The sequence below is a fragment of the Somniosus microcephalus genome, chromosome 4 (genome assembly GCF_052327205.1).
Source record: "Somniosus microcephalus isolate GS21.2 chromosome 4, FLI_Smic_1.0, whole genome shotgun sequence".
In the NCBI taxonomy this organism is placed as follows: domain Eukaryota; kingdom Metazoa; phylum Chordata; class Chondrichthyes; order Squaliformes; family Somniosidae; genus Somniosus; species Somniosus microcephalus.
Window position 1 is genome coordinate 72,066,715 of NC_140990.1, and position 15,355 is coordinate 72,082,069.

At 47.5% G+C, this 15,355-nt stretch overlaps 1 pseudogene across 1 annotated transcript in view; it reads left to right on the top strand.

Moving 5' to 3' along the window:
• LOC147119194 (uncharacterized) overlaps nucleotides 1-9,735 on the top strand; it is a 71,539-nt pseudogene extending 61,804 nt beyond the window's left edge. Inside the window, exons 2-3 of the transcript XR_015077875.1 lie at nucleotides 3,141-4,757; nucleotides 9,262-9,735. The product of XR_015077875.1 is annotated as an uncharacterized LOC147119194 (transcript). The remainder of the gene's footprint in view (nucleotides 1-3,140; nucleotides 4,758-9,261) is intronic.
• Nucleotides 9,736-15,355: the final 5,620 nt, after the last annotated feature.

The window sequence follows — 15,355 nt, forward strand, 5'->3', positions numbered from 1 at the left end:
CCCCCGGTCGCTCGCTCGTTCGCTTGCTTCCCCCCCCCCCAGTTCGATTGCTCGCTCGCTCCCCCCCGTCGCCCGCTCGCTCCCTCCACCCCCCCCGTCGCTCGCTCGCTTCCCCCCCCCCCCCCCCGTTCGCTCGCTCGCTCGCTCCCCTGCCCCCCCCCGTCGCTCGCTCGCTTCCCCCCCCCCACAGTCGCTCACTCGCCCCCCCCCCAGTCGCTCGCTCGCCGCTTCCCCCCCCCCCTCCCGGTTGCTCGCTCGCTCGCTTCCCCCCCCCCCCCCCCCCGGTCGCTCGCTCGCTCGCTTCCCCCCCCGGTCGCTCGCTCGCTTTCCCCCCCCCCCCGGTCACTCGCTCAGCTCGCTTCGAGCCCCCCCCCCCCCCCGGTCGCTCGCTCGCTTGCTTCCCGCCCCCGCCCCCCGGTCAACTCGCTCGCTTCCCCCCCCCCCCCCCCCCGGTCGCTCGCTCGCTCTCTTCCAACAACAACATGCCCTCGGCAGCGCCGGGCACTTCAGCTAGTACTATATATGGCATATTTGGCAATCCTATGCGGGTGTGGACGTCAGGGCTTGCTTTTAATTTTGCAATAAGCCTCGTCCTGCTCCGATTCCCATTCTATCTCATCAGTGGCGGGTCTCCCCCTTTAACTAACCGTTGAATCGGCTCTGCTTTCCCTGCAAAGTCGATATAAAATTCCTGCAGTAGTTAAAACAGGTCCCAACACTTTCCTCACTCCCCGGACCGGTCACTGGCCTTGGCATGTCTTTTATGGCTGCCTTCGTTCCTGCGGGAGTGCCTTATACCCCTGGCTCATTTCGTGCCCCAGATACTTTGGACAGTCCAACCTTGCCTTTTTGGGTTTCAATTTGAAGCCAGCTTTCTGAAGTGTCTGGAGGGTGGCTAGTACTGCTCCCACTGTGTCATTTGGCATCCTCTGATGCAATCATTATGTCATCGACATATTGAGTAGGGCGCTCTGGTACTTTGATAGGTCTAACCCGTCTAAGGCTTGACTCAGTACACGGTGGAATATATTTGGACCATTGTGGAACCCCTGCGGGACCCTGGTCCATGTATACTGTCTATCCCCACACAGGTTCGAATCCTGTTCGTGACGCCAATTGTTGTGGAGTATTTTAACCAACACTCGACACAAGGTTTTAGATCGATATTCAAGTTGTCTTTATTGCACCGATGGGGAAACAGTCTGATAGCAAATACTGCAGATGTTGGAAATCCGAAATAACAACAGAAAATGCTGGAAAAACTCAGCAGTCAGGCAACATCCGTGGAGAGAAATTTGAGTTGACGTTTCAGGTTGGACCCTTCTTCAAAACTGGGAAGAAAAGAAACTAGATCGGAGGCAGGGCTGCGATCGGACAAAAGAATAAAAGAAACAAAAGAAGTAAAAGAGATTAGAAGCTAGACGAGATGGTAATAGGCTGGGATTAGGTGTAAAGTGTACTGGCAGGGCAAAAGATAGCTGCTCTGTCTTAGCCAGACCTTTCCAAATTGTTACAGCAAACACTACATTTTTATACATTACAATACACATGGCCACCTCATGCACAATTCATTCCTGCCATCCGATTGGACCTTGGCCCACATGCATCTTCACTGATTGGTTGCCTATGCCGCGTTACATTAAAGTACCGCCTTTATTATCGGAAAGTACATGTCAAGCAGTGTGTAAAACCTCTGACCTGTGTTTATGCCAGATGGGGTACTCGTTGTCCTCCTTTCCTGCCTCTCTCGGCCTCTTTTACTTCCAACTCATTGTTTTACTTTCCTGCCAGAACAGAACTTACATCCTCTCGGCCTCTTATGGTTCCATGTCCGGCTATGTTATCTCAGCTGCCAATTCAGCAACTTAGAAAAAGCTTACTACTGCAAAGTATGGTCTTTATTACACCATTCAGTGAAACTGCCAGCGATGTGAGTTTAACTCTTTCCCCACTGCAACACTCCTCCTCCCTGATTGCAATGTCTGCATCGTCCCTCTCTTTTGTGAAAACAGGCGCAAAGTATTCATTAAGAACCATATTCATGTCTTCCGCTTCCACACACAGGCTACCTTTATAGTCCCTAATAGGCTTCACTTGTTTTCTTTGCCAATATTTTTTCATGCCCTCTCTTTGCTTTTCTTTGAAATAGTGCCATAGGATCTTTGACATCCACCTGAGAGAGCAGACGGGGCCTCAGTTTAACATCTACTCCAAAAAGCGGCACCTCTGACAGTGCAGCACTCCCTCAGCACTGCACTGGAGTGTCAGCGTAGATTTTTGTGCTCAAGTCTCTGGAGTGGGACTTGAACCCACAACTTTCTGACTGAGGCGAGAGTGCTACCAACTGAATCACTGGCTGACACTAAAGAACAAGCAGTTCTGACGACAGGTCATCGACCTGAAACGTTAACACTGTTTCTCTCTCCACAGATGCTGCCTGACCCGCTTAGTATTTCCAGCATTTTCTGTTTTTATTAAAGAAACGAGGGAGTGATTGCTGACAGGAAGAATGTTGGGTCATCCTGCGCATGCACACCTCCCTGGAGGCTGAGGCGAAACACCGACTCGCCCCCACCTGAGCCGCGCACGCATACCAGATGTTGCGGCTCCGCATGTGCGCGCGGTGTTCCAACTGCGGGGTTTTGTGTGCTGAGCATGCGCATTGCGGACTGATCAGGACGGGCGATTGTGGAGCAGGAGGGAGAGCGCGGGGGCCATGAGCACATGCGCGGGACTCAGTGTCAACAGAGCACTTTCTGCAGCGCGGGGGCTTGTGGGTATTACAGCCGCCATTACTGCTGATTCTTTCAACCAACCTGTGCAGCAGCAGGAGCCTGAAAATCAGCTTCACTGCCCCTAGGTTCGGAAAGGGGAAAATTACACAACAGTTTGCCTCTGATCCTTTTCTGAACTCGATTTACAGGGTTATAGAAGTGGAGCAGTTACAGGCGGGAAGCTCAGATCAAACATCACGCCAAAATCTGACAGAGTCGCTCAATTCATCCGGACCTGAATATCATCGGCCTTTGTACATGGAAGGAGAAAGCAGCGATGACAAACCGCACACGTGTTCGGTGTGTGGACGCGGATTCAGCCAATCGCCTGGCCTGGTGAGACACATGCACCGTCACACCGGGGAGAAACCGGGTAAAGGTGGGGACGGCGGGAAGGGATTCAGTTCCCCGTCTGCATTGGAAGTTCAACGGCGCAGTCGCATCAGGGACAGTCCGTTCACCTGCTCCGTCTGTGGAAAGGGATTTGTTTGTTCATCTCACCTGCAAACACACCAGAGAGTTCACACGGGGGAGAGACCTTTTCAGTGTTCTGACTGTGGGAAGAGCTTTAAAAGCGCCGGGCATCTGAAGCAACACCAGCTTGTTCACACTGATGTGAGACCCTTTAACTGTCCTGACTGTGGGAAGAGCTTTAAAAGCGCCGGGGATCTGAAGGAACACCAGCTTGTTCACACTGGGGAGAGACCATTTCAGTGTCCTGACTGTGGGAAGAGCTTTAAAAGCCCCTCAGATCTGAAGAGACACCAGCTTGTTCACACTGGGGAGAGGCCGTTTAAATGTTCTGACTGTGGGAAGAGCTTTAAAAGCCCCCCATATCTGAAGCAACACCAGCGAGCTCACACTGATGAGAGGCCGTTTAAATGTTCTGACTGTGGGATGAGCTTTAAAAGCTCCGGGGATCTGAAGGAACACCAGCGAGTTCACACTAATGAGAGACCGTTTAACTGTTCTGACTGTGGGAAGAGCTTTAAAAGCCCCGGGGATCTGACGCAACACCAGCGAGTTCACACTGGGGAGAGACCCTTTAAATGTTCTGACTGTGGGAAGAGCTTCAAAAGCTCCGGGGATCTGAAGGAACACCAGCGAGTTCACACTGATGAGAGACCGTTTAACTGTTCTGACTGTGGGAAGAGCTTTAAAAGCCCCGGAAATCTGAAGCAACACCAGCGAGCTCACACTGACGAGAGACCCTTTAAATGTTCTGACTGTGGGAAGAGCTTTAAAAGACCCGGGGAGCTGAAGAGACATCAGCGAGTTCACACTGGTGAGAGGCCGTTCATCTGCTCTGAATGTGGGAAGGGATTCACTGAGTCATCCTGCCTGCTGGAACATCAGCGAGTTCACACTGACGAGAGACCCTTTAAATGTTCTGACTGTGGAAAGATCTTTAAACGCTCCGGGGAGCTGAAGATACACCAAAACCTACACACTGGGAAGCGACCGTTCACCTGCTCTGTGTGTGGGAAGGGATTCGCTCGGCCCTCCAACCTGCAGAGACACCAGCTTGTTCACACTGATGAGAGACCATTTCAGTGTTCTGACTGTGGGAAGAGCTTTAAAAGCCCCGGGGATCTAAAGAGACACCAGCTTGTTCACACTGATGAGAGACCATTTCAGTGTCCTAACTGTGGGAAGAGCTTTAAAAGCCCCGAGGAACTGAAGGAACACCAGCTTGTTCACACTGACGAGAGACCCTTTCAATGTTCTGACTGTGGGAAGAGCTTTAAAAGCTCGAAGAGCCTTAAGAGTCACCAGCGTGTTCACACTGATCATTGAATCTAACAGCACAGAAGGTGGTGATTCGGCCCATCGTGTCTGTGCCGGCTCTTTGAAAGAGCTGTCCAATTTAGTCCTAAACCCCAGCTTTATCCCCAGAACTCTGCAAACTAGTCCTCTTCAAGGACATATCCAATTACCATTTGAAAGCTCCTGTGGAACCTGATTCCAGCATCCTTTCAGATGGTGCGTTCCAGATCTTAACAACCCTCTGTGTGAAAACAATTCTCCTCATTTCCCTCTAGTTTTTTTAGCAACTATTTTAAATCTGTGACCTTTGGTTACCGACCCACTTGCCAGAGAGAACAGTTTCTCCCTACTTGCTCGATCAAAACCCCTCATAATTTTGAACACCTCTATTAGGTCTCCTCTTAACCTTCTCTGCTCGAAGGGGAACAATCCCACCTTCTCCAATCTCTCCACATAACTGATGTCCCTCATCTCTGGTACCATCCTGGTCAACCTCCTCTGCACCCTCTCCAAGGCCTTGACATCCTTCCTAAAGTGTGGTGCCCAGAATTATACACAAGACTCCAGCTGAGGCCAAAACCCTGCAGCTGTACAAAACCCTGGTTAGACCACACCTGGAGTACTGTGAGCAGTTCTGGGCACCACACCTTAGGAAGGATATATTGGCCTTGGAGGGAGTGCAGCGTAGGTTTACCAGAATGATACCCGGACTTCAAGGTTTAAGTTACGGGGAGAGATTATGCAAATTAGGGGTGTATTCCCTCGAATTTAGAAGGTTAAGGGGTGATCTGATCGAAGTTTTCAGGATATTAAGGGGAACAGATAGGGTAGATAGAGAGAAACTATTTCCGCTGGTTGGGGATTCTAGGACTGGGGGCATAGTCTAAAAATTAGAGCCAGACCTTTCAGGAGTGAAATTAGGAAACACTTCTACACACAAAGGGTGGTAGAAGTTTGGAACTCTCTTCCGCAAACGGCAATTGATGCGAGATCAACTGTTAATTTTAAATCTGAGATTGATAGGTTTTTGTTACCCAAAGGTATTAAGGGATATGGGCCAAAGGCGGGTGTATGGAGTTAGGTCACAGATCAGCCATGATCTCATTGAATGGCGGAACAGGCTCGAGGGGCTGAATGGCCTCCTCCTGTCCTATGTTCCTCACTAGTGATTTGTAAAGGTTTAGTGTAACTTCCTTCTTTTTGTATTCAGTGGCCCTATTTACAAAGCCAAGTATCCCATACACTTTCTGAACTGCCTCACCAACTTGCCGTGGCTCTTTCAAAGATTTGTGAATCTGGACCCCCAGGTCCTTCTGCTCTTGCACCCCCTCAAAATAGTTCCATTTAGATTATACGGCCTCTCCCTGTTGTTCCTCCCAAAGTGCATCACTTCACACTTATCCTCATTTAATTTAATCTGCCTTGTGTCTGCTCATTTCACAGTCTGTCTCTGTCCTCCTGAAGTCTGCTACTACTATGCTCACTATTTACTACGTTGCCAAGTTTTGTATCATCCGTAAACTTCGATATTTTACACCTATACCCAAGTCCAGGTCGGTTATATATAACAAGAAAAGCAATGGTCCTAATCCTGACCCCTGGGGGAACCCACTGAATACTTCCCTCCAGTCAGAAAAACATCCCTCAGCACTGCTCACTGTCTCCTCTCCCTTAGCCAATTATACCCAAATTACCATCAGCCCTTTAATTCCCTGTGCTTCTATTTTCCGAGTAAGTCTCTTATGTGGTACTTTATCAAATGCCTTTTGAAAGTCCATATATACAACATCTGCTGCACGACCTTCATCAACCCTCTTACTTCATCACAGAACTCAATCAGTTTAGTCAGACACGATTTACCTTTTACAAATCCATACTGGCTGCCTCTTATTAACCCATGCTTCTCCAAGTGAGAATTAATTTTGTTCTTGAGAATGGTCTCTAGTTGTTCACCCACACTGACATTAGACTGATTGGCCTGTAGTTACCAGGTTTATCCCTCTCCCCTTTTTTAAACAGGGGTGTAACATTTGCAATCCTCCAGTCCTCTGGCACCACTCCCATATATCTGAGGGAGATTGAAAGATTGTGGTCGGAGCTTCTGCTATCTCCACCTAGCTTCCCTCAGCAACCTAGGATGCATCGCATCTGGACCGGGTGACTTGTTAACTTTGAGTGATGACAACCTATTTAGTGCCTCCTTTTATATCCATTTTTATCCAATTTCTCTACTCCCCCCTCCTCTACTGCGACATTAACTTCATCCTCTTCTTTTGTGGAGACAGATGCTAAGTACTCATTCAGTACCTCAGCCACGCCCTCTGCCTCCGTATGATGAGCTCCTATTTGGCCCCTAATCGGCCCCAATATTCCTTTAACTATCCTTTCACTTTTCATATGTTTATAGAAGATTTTTGGGTTCTCTTTTATGTTACCTGCTAATCTTTTCTCATATTGTCTCTTTGCCCTTCTTATATCCTGTTTCAATTTCCCCCGCACTCTCTGTATTCTCCTGGTTTTTGACTGTATTCTGTACCTGACATTTGTCGTAAACCTCCTTTTTCTGTTTGATTCTAACCTCGATATCCTTTCTCATCCAGGGAGCTCTAGCTTTGGATGCCCCATCTTTCCTCCTTATAGGAATATGCTTGGTTTGTACCTGAACTATCTCAGCCTTGAAGGCCTGCCATTGGTCATTCACTGTTTTCCTGGACAATCTTTGTTTCCAGTCCACCTGAGCTCGATCCCTTCTCAAATCACTGAAATTGGCTCTCTTCCAGCTGGGTATTTTCACCGTTGATTTTTCTTTGTCCCTTTCCATAACTACTTTAAACCTAATGATATTGTGATCACTGTTAACCAGATCCCACCTGCCCCAGAACCGATGAGAGACCCTTTAAATGTTCTGACTGTGCAAAGAGGTTTCAGAGTTCATCCAACCTGCTGAGTCACCAGCGAGTTCACACAGATCTTCAAAGAAAGGAAGATGTTTTAGAAAGGCTGACGACACTAAAAGTTCGCAGCCATCTCAGAGTAGTGACCCTTTAATTACAATCTCGCAGAACAAGGAGAATCACTGCCCCTTTAACTACCACAAATCCCTGTGTGGAGGAGAGGGGGAGATACAGTCTGTCCCAGTCTCTGTGGAGTTTGCACATTCTCCCCGTGTTTGCGTGGGTTTCCTCCGGGTGCTCCGGTTTCCTCCCACAGTCCAAAGATGTGCGGGTTAGGTTGATTGGCCATGATAAAAATTGGCCCTTAGTGTTAGGAGGGATTAAATACGTGGGGTTACGGGGATAGGGCTTGGGTGGGATGGCTGCCGGTGTAGGGACCGGGTGCTAGGGTTTGGATGATCAGCCATGATCTCGTTGAATGGCGGAGCAGGCTCGAGGGGCCGAATGGCCTATTTCTGCTCCTAGTTTCTATGTTTCTATGTAACTGTCGCAGAACAGAATTATCGACCCTGTCCCATAAGGGCTTGACCCTCCCCCACTCCCTGCTTTTCCTCAAGTGTCTCATTCTTAAAATTCTCATCCTTGTTTTCAAATCCCTCCATTGCCTCGCCACTCCCTATCTATGTAATATCTTCCAGCCCCTACAACCCCCCCGAGATATCTGCGCTCCTCTAATTCCGGCCTCTTGAGCATCCCCGATTTTAATCGCTCCACCATTGGCAGCCGTGCCTTCAGCTGCCTGGGCCCTAAGCTCTGGAACTCCTTCCCTAAACCTCTCCACCTCTCCTTCTTTAAGATGCCCCTTAAAACCCACCTCTGACCAAGCTTTTGGTCATCTGCCGGAATATCTCCTTACGTGGCTCGGTGTCAAATTTTGTTTTATAACGCTCCTGTGAAGAGCTTTGGGATGTTTTACTACATTAAAGGCGCTTTATAAATACAAGTGGTTGTTGTTGTTTCCTGAAACTAATAACAAATTCCCCAGAGGGAAGAAAACTTGTACTTTTACTCCCAAATATTAAAAAGTTTGTGCCACAGAAGCACGAGGTTTATCTGCTTTTATTGATGAATTTAAAAAGTCTCTATTAAAACCTGAGCCAGTGTGTTGAGACAAAGAGCCTTGTGTCCAATAAGGGGAATAAAGGCCCACAGCCTCCCCTGGCCCCGGGCCCTGAACAAGGGACTGGAGAAACTCGCTGCCCTGCCCGGGTCACGTGTCCCTCACCGACTTTACAAAAAAAGCCTCGTGCGCAGAGTTTATAAAGTTGGAGAACAGCCTCAGGCCTGAATGAGATCCCGCGGCCCGGTCTGTGTTCCACCGGACGGCAGCGGTGAGGCTTTTTCTCGGTGACAGGCCCGGGTTACGCACCGCCATCTTGGTGGAGCGAAGATGGACCGGTTCCACCTGCAGCACGGCGCATGTGTGGCCATCTTGGTACAGGGAGTGGGCGGGGCCTCAGGGTCACAGTGACCAGGAGAGACAATCATTGACTCACTGCTTTTATTCTCACTCTGCACACAGCGGGTGTAGAACTGAACCCAACCAGAGCAGAGGGAGGGGGAAAACTGGGAGTGGAGGAAAGAAATGTTGGAGATGGTGCGATGGGTTTAGATTTCAGCACAGGGAGGAGGGAGAGTGTGTGGGACGGGGATTTACAGCTTTGGGGGAACAAGAGAGGAAAGAATGTTCCATAGAAACTAGAATAGTCTGTTCTGAATTTCTATCCTGTATTTACAGTGATGGCTTTTGTAAACTCCTTTTACAGGGTGTGAGAAGGGGAGGATTTACAGACGTGAAACTCAAACCAAACATCACATCAAGATCTGACAGTCACTCCATTCATCAGGACCTGAATATCATCGGCCTTTGAATGTGGAAGGAGGAATGTTTGTCTGTTCTGTCTGTGGGAAAAGATTTCAAACATCAGTGTGACCGAAAAAGCACCGAGAGACACACACCCAAGTGAGAGTGTTCCAGAGCACTGACTGTGGGAAAAGCTTTAACCAGTTACACAACCTGAAAAAACATCGCACCATTCACAGCGGGGAGAAACCGTACACGTGTTCTGTGTGTGGACAATGCTTCAACCGATCATCCAACCTGGAGAGACACAAGGACACCCACACCACGGAGAAACCGTGGAAATGTGGGGGCTGTGGGAAGGGATTCAAATACCCGTCCCAGGTGGAAACTCATCGGCGCACTCACCGGGGAGAGGCCATTCACCTGCTCTGTGTGTGGGAAGAGATTCGCAGAGTTATCCAAGCTCCAGATATACCAGCAAGTTCACTGGGGAGAGGCCGTTCACGTGTATTGAATGTGGGAAGGGTTTCACTCAGTCATTCAGCCTCCATAGACACCAGCGAGTTCACACTGGGGAGAAACCGTTCTCCTGCTCCGTGTGTGGGAAGGGATTCGCAGAGTTATCCAAGCTCCAGATACACCAGAGAGTTCATACTGGCAAGAGGCCGTTCACGTGTATTGAATGTGGGAAGGGATTCACTCAGTTATACCATCTTCTGACTCACCAACTTGTTCGCACTGTTAAGAGACCATTTAGATGTTCTGACTGTGAGAAGAGCTTTAAAAACACAAGCGACCTGCTGACCCAGCAACGCACTCACACTGGGGAGAGACCATTCACCTGCTCCGTGTGTGGGAAGGGATTCACTCAGTCATGCACTCTGCTGAGACACCAGCGAGTTCACACTGAGGAGCGATCTTTCACCTGCTCTTATTGTGGGAAGGTTTCACTTGGAAGTCTAACCAGCGAGTTCACACTGGGGAGAGGCTGTTCACCTGCTCCATGTATGGGAAGGGATTCACTCAGTCATGCACTCTGCTGAGACACCAGCGAGTTCACCAGTGATTGCAGAGGTTGGATTCTGCTGTTATTGCTGCTGTTAATCACATCCAGGACTGAACCATGTTCACCCTGGCAATTGGGCTTTGTTTCTGCTGATGTTAATAACTAGAATAACTGGGCTTGAGATTAATATTCTGGACAAATATTAAATAAATCAGCTTTGTTTCAAACACACTGTGTCTAATAATTTGATTTCTCCATGATAAGAGGAGTCTAATTGATGTTCTGTTACTGACTGTTCCATTTTTGGGCCTTTTCTTACTCTGGATTATTTCAGTTCTCATCTAGTTCACCTTCTACCACATCAAACCCCAAAGTTGTTCCATTTGTGTACACAGCTTGTGGGTGTCATAGACTGAACTGTAGTGCCTCACTTTACACTCATCTGCAATTCCTTTGAACCGCCCCTTTACAGAACTACCTTGCATAAGATTTGAAATCTGTTATTTTCTGTATCATTTAACATCTCGGATCCGATTTTAAAAAAAACTCCACACATACTGCATGTGACAGCCTTAGAAATGTTCTGATCTTTGTAATTGTCATTGCTGATTTTGATGGTCTCTTTGATTTAATCTCTTGTTACTAACATACCTTGCACTATTTCTTTAATCGAGATAATTGTTTCAAATACTTCCTTTATCAGGTCTTTAGCTCCTCCATTGATCTCTGTCAATAATCCTTGGTTAGGTGCTGGGGTTAAGGTGTAGGATTGGGGTTAGTGGTTGGGGCTCGTGGTTATTGGTTAGGATTGGGGTTAGTGGTTGGGGTTAGTGGTTATTGGTTAGGATTGGAGTTAGTGGTTGGGGCTCGTGGTTATTGGTTAGGGTTGGGGCCAGTGGTTATTGGTTAGGATTGCGGTTAGTGGTTGGGGCTAGTGGTTATTGGTTAGGATTGGGGTTAGTGGTTGGGGCTATTGGTTAGGATTGGGGTTAGTGGTTGGGGCTAGTGGTTATTGGTTAGGATTGGGGTTAGTGGTTGGGGCTCATGGTTGGTTAGGGTTGGGGCTAGTGGTTGTTGGTTAGGATTGGGGTTAGTGGTTGGGGCTCGTGGTTGGTTAGGGTTGGGGCTAGTGGTTGTTGGTTAGGAATGGGGTTAGTGGTTGTTGGTTAGGGTTGGGGTTAGTGGTTATTGGTTAGGATTGGGGTTAGTGGTTGGGGCTAGTGGTTATTGGTTAGGATTGGGGTTAGTGGTTGGGGCTCGTGGTTGGTTAGGGTTGGGGCTAGTGGTTGTTGGTTAGGAATGGGGTTAGTGGTTGTTGGTTAGGGTTGGGGTTAGTGGTTATTGGTTAGGATTGGGGTTAGTGGTTGGGGCTAGTGGTTATTGGTTAGGATTGGGGTTAGTGGTCAGGATTGGGGTCAGTGCTTGGGGGTAGTCGATAGGATATTAGGCTTAGGAAATAGTGATTAAGGTTAGAAAGCACTATTGACAACGCCAGTGTCAGTAGACGCGTCCTTTTCCATTTCATGTTTTTGAACCTCACGCAGACGAGTCACAAAACAGCCTCATGAATTGTTCATTCAAGGAACCTTCTTTCTGGCCCGAGCCTGATTTCCTCCCTTCTTTTACATCTCTACAATTCTCACAGAAATAGACATCATGGACATTAGACTTTGTGATTTGGGACAAGAACAGGCAGATCCAGGTATTGTGCAGATTACATCCAGTCATCAGCCTGCCTGAAAAGGGCTTCTGACAATAACCTGTCACCAGGCCCCACCAATCACCATCTGCTTCCACCATCATATCTTCATCCATTACCCGCCTTTCACCCTCACTAGAGCTGGTTTCACAACCATGACCATTCTCCACACTGACTCTGATTCCCATTTCTAGCCTCAGTGTAAGTGGTCCCTGGATTTGGTGCCACAGTGTAAATGGTACCTCGATTTGGTATTAAAGTGTAAGTGGTCATAGACAATAACTTGCATTTATATAGTGCCTTTAATGTAAACATCCCATGTTGCTTCACGGGAACATTTTCAAACAAAATTTGACAGCGAGTCATATAAGGAGATATTAGGGCAGGTAACCAAAATCTTGGTCAAAGAGGTAGGTTTTAAGGAGTATCTTAAAGGAGGAAAGATTGGTAGAGAGGCGGCAAGGTTTAGGAATGAAATTCCAGAGCTTGACAACATAGGAACAGGAGTAGGCCATTCAGCCCCTCGAGCCTGCCCACCATTCAATGAGATCTTACTCCATATACCCGCCTTTACTCCATAGTCCTTAATACCTTTGGTTAACACAAATCTATCAATCCCAGATTTAAAATTAACAACTGACCGAGCATCAACTGCTGTTTGTGGAAGAGAGTTCCAAACTTCTACCACCTTTGTGTGTAGAAGTATTTCCTAACTTCACTCCTGAAAGGTCTGGCTCTAATTTTTACATTCTGCCCCCCAGTCCTAGACTCCCCAACCAGCAGAAATAGTTTCTCTCTATCAGTTCCCCTTAATATCTTGAAAACTTCAATCAAATCACCTCTTAACCTTCTAAATTCCAGGAAATACAACCCTAATTTGTTTAATCTCTCCTTGTAATTTAACCCCTGAAGTCTGGGTATCATTCTGGTAAACCTACGCTGCACTCCTCCCAAGGCCAACATATCCTCCCCAAGGTGTGGTGCCCAGAACTGCTCTCAGTACCCCAGGTGTGGTCTAACCAGGGCTTTGTATAGCTGTAGTGTAACTTCTACCCACTTGTATTCTCGTCCTCGAGATATAAAGGCCAGCATTCCATTAGCCTTTTTGATTATTTTCTGTACCTGTTCATGACATTTTAATGATCTATGTACCTGGATCCCCAAGTCTCGTTGGACCTCCACTGTTTCTAGCTTTTCACCATTTAGAAAGTACTCTGTTCTATCCTTTTTCGGTCCAAAGTGGATGACCTCACATTTGCCTACATTGGGCAAAACTGTGGCAAATGGATTTCATTCACTTAATGTATTAATATCTCTCTAATTTTATGCTTCCATCTACACTGCTTACAATGCCACCTATCTTTGTGTCATCGGCAACTTGCATATGTAGCTTTCTATCCCATCATATAAGTCATCAATAAATACGGTGAATAGTTGAGGCCCCAACACAGACCCTTGCTGGACAGCGTTAGTCACATCCTGCCAATTAGAGTCCCTGCCCATTATCCCCACTCTCTGCCTCCCGCTACTCAGCCAATTCCATGGGCTTCAACTTTTGCTAACAAACTCTTATAAGGGACTTTATTAAATGCCTTCTGGAAGTCCATATAAATAACATCCACAGACATTCCCCTGTCTACTTCAATCACCTCTTCAAAAAATTCAGTCAGGTTCAGCAGGCATGACCGACCTTTCACAAATCCATGCTGGCTCTCTCTGATCAATTGAAAATTTTCAAGGTGTTCAGTCACCCTATCCTTAATTATAGACTCAAGGAATTTCCTGACAACAGATGTTTAGAAACATAGAAGATAGGAGCAGGAGTAGGCCATTTGGCCCCTTGAGCCTGCTCCGCCATTCAATGCAATCATGGCTGATCATCCAAATTCAGTACCCGGTCCCTGCCTTCTCCCCATACCCCTTGATCCCTTTAGCCTTGAGAAATATATCCAACTCCTTCCTGAATATATTTAATGAATTGGCCTCTACTGCCTTCTGTGGCAGAGAATTCCACAGGTTCACCACTCCCTGGGTGAAGAAATTCCTCCTCATTTCTGTCCTAAATGGCCTACACCTTATCCTTAGACTGTGACCCCTGGTTCTGGACTCCCCGACCATCGGGAACATCCTTCCAGCATCTAGTCTGTCTAGTCCTGTTAGAATTTTATAAGTTTCGATGAGATCCCCTCTCATTCTTCTAAACTCCAGCGAGTATAAGCCCAATCGATCCAATCTCTCCTCATACGTCATTCTTGCCATCCCAGGTATCAGCCTGGTGAATCTTCGCTGAACTCCTTCCATGGCAAGAACATCCTTCCTCAGATAATGCAACCAAAACTGCACACAATACTCAAGATGTGGTCTCACCAAGGCCCTGTACAACTGCAGCAAGACATCCTTGTTCCTGTACTCAAACCCTCTCGCTACGAAGGCCAACATACCATTTGCCTTCTTAACCGCCTGCTGCACCTGCATGCTTACCTTCAGCGACTGGTGCACAAGGACACCCAGGTCTCGTTGCACTTCCCCGTCTCCCAATCTATTGCCATTCAGATAATAATCTGCCTTCCTGTTTTTCCTACCAAAGAGGATAACCTCACATTTATCCACATTATATTGCATCTGCCATGCTTTTGCCCAATCACCCAACCTGTCCAAATCATCCTGGAGTTTCTCAGCATCCTCCTCACAGCACACACGCCCACCCAGCTTTGTGTCGTCTGCAAATTTGGAGATATTACATCTAGCTCCCTTGTCTAGATCATTAATATATATTGTGAACAGCTGGGGTCCAAGGACCGATCCCTGCGTACCCCACTAGTCACTGCCTGCCACTCGGAAAAAGACCTGTTTATTCCAACTCTTTGCTTTCTGTCTGCCAACCAGTTCTCTATCCAACTCAGTACCTTGCCCCCAATCCCATGTGCCTTAACTTTACATGCTAATCTCTTATGCGGGACCTTATCGAACGCCTTCTGAAAGTCCAAATACCCCACATCCACTGGTTCTCCCTTATCTATTTTACCAGTTACATCCTCAAAAAATTCCAGTAGATTAGTCAAGCTCGATTTACCCTTTGTAAATCCATGTTGACTTTGTCCGATCCTGTCACTGTTTTCCAAGTGCTCTGCTATTACTGTACATCTTTTATAATGGACTCTAGCATTTTCCCCACTACCAATGTCAGGCTTACCACACACACAGCACACAATTCCCCGTTTTCTCTCTACCACCTTTTTTGAATAGTGGGGTAACATTAGCTACCCTCCAATCCATGGGTACTGTTCCAGATTCCATCGAATGTTGGAAGATGAAAAGCAATGCATCTACTATTTCTAGGGCCACTTCCTT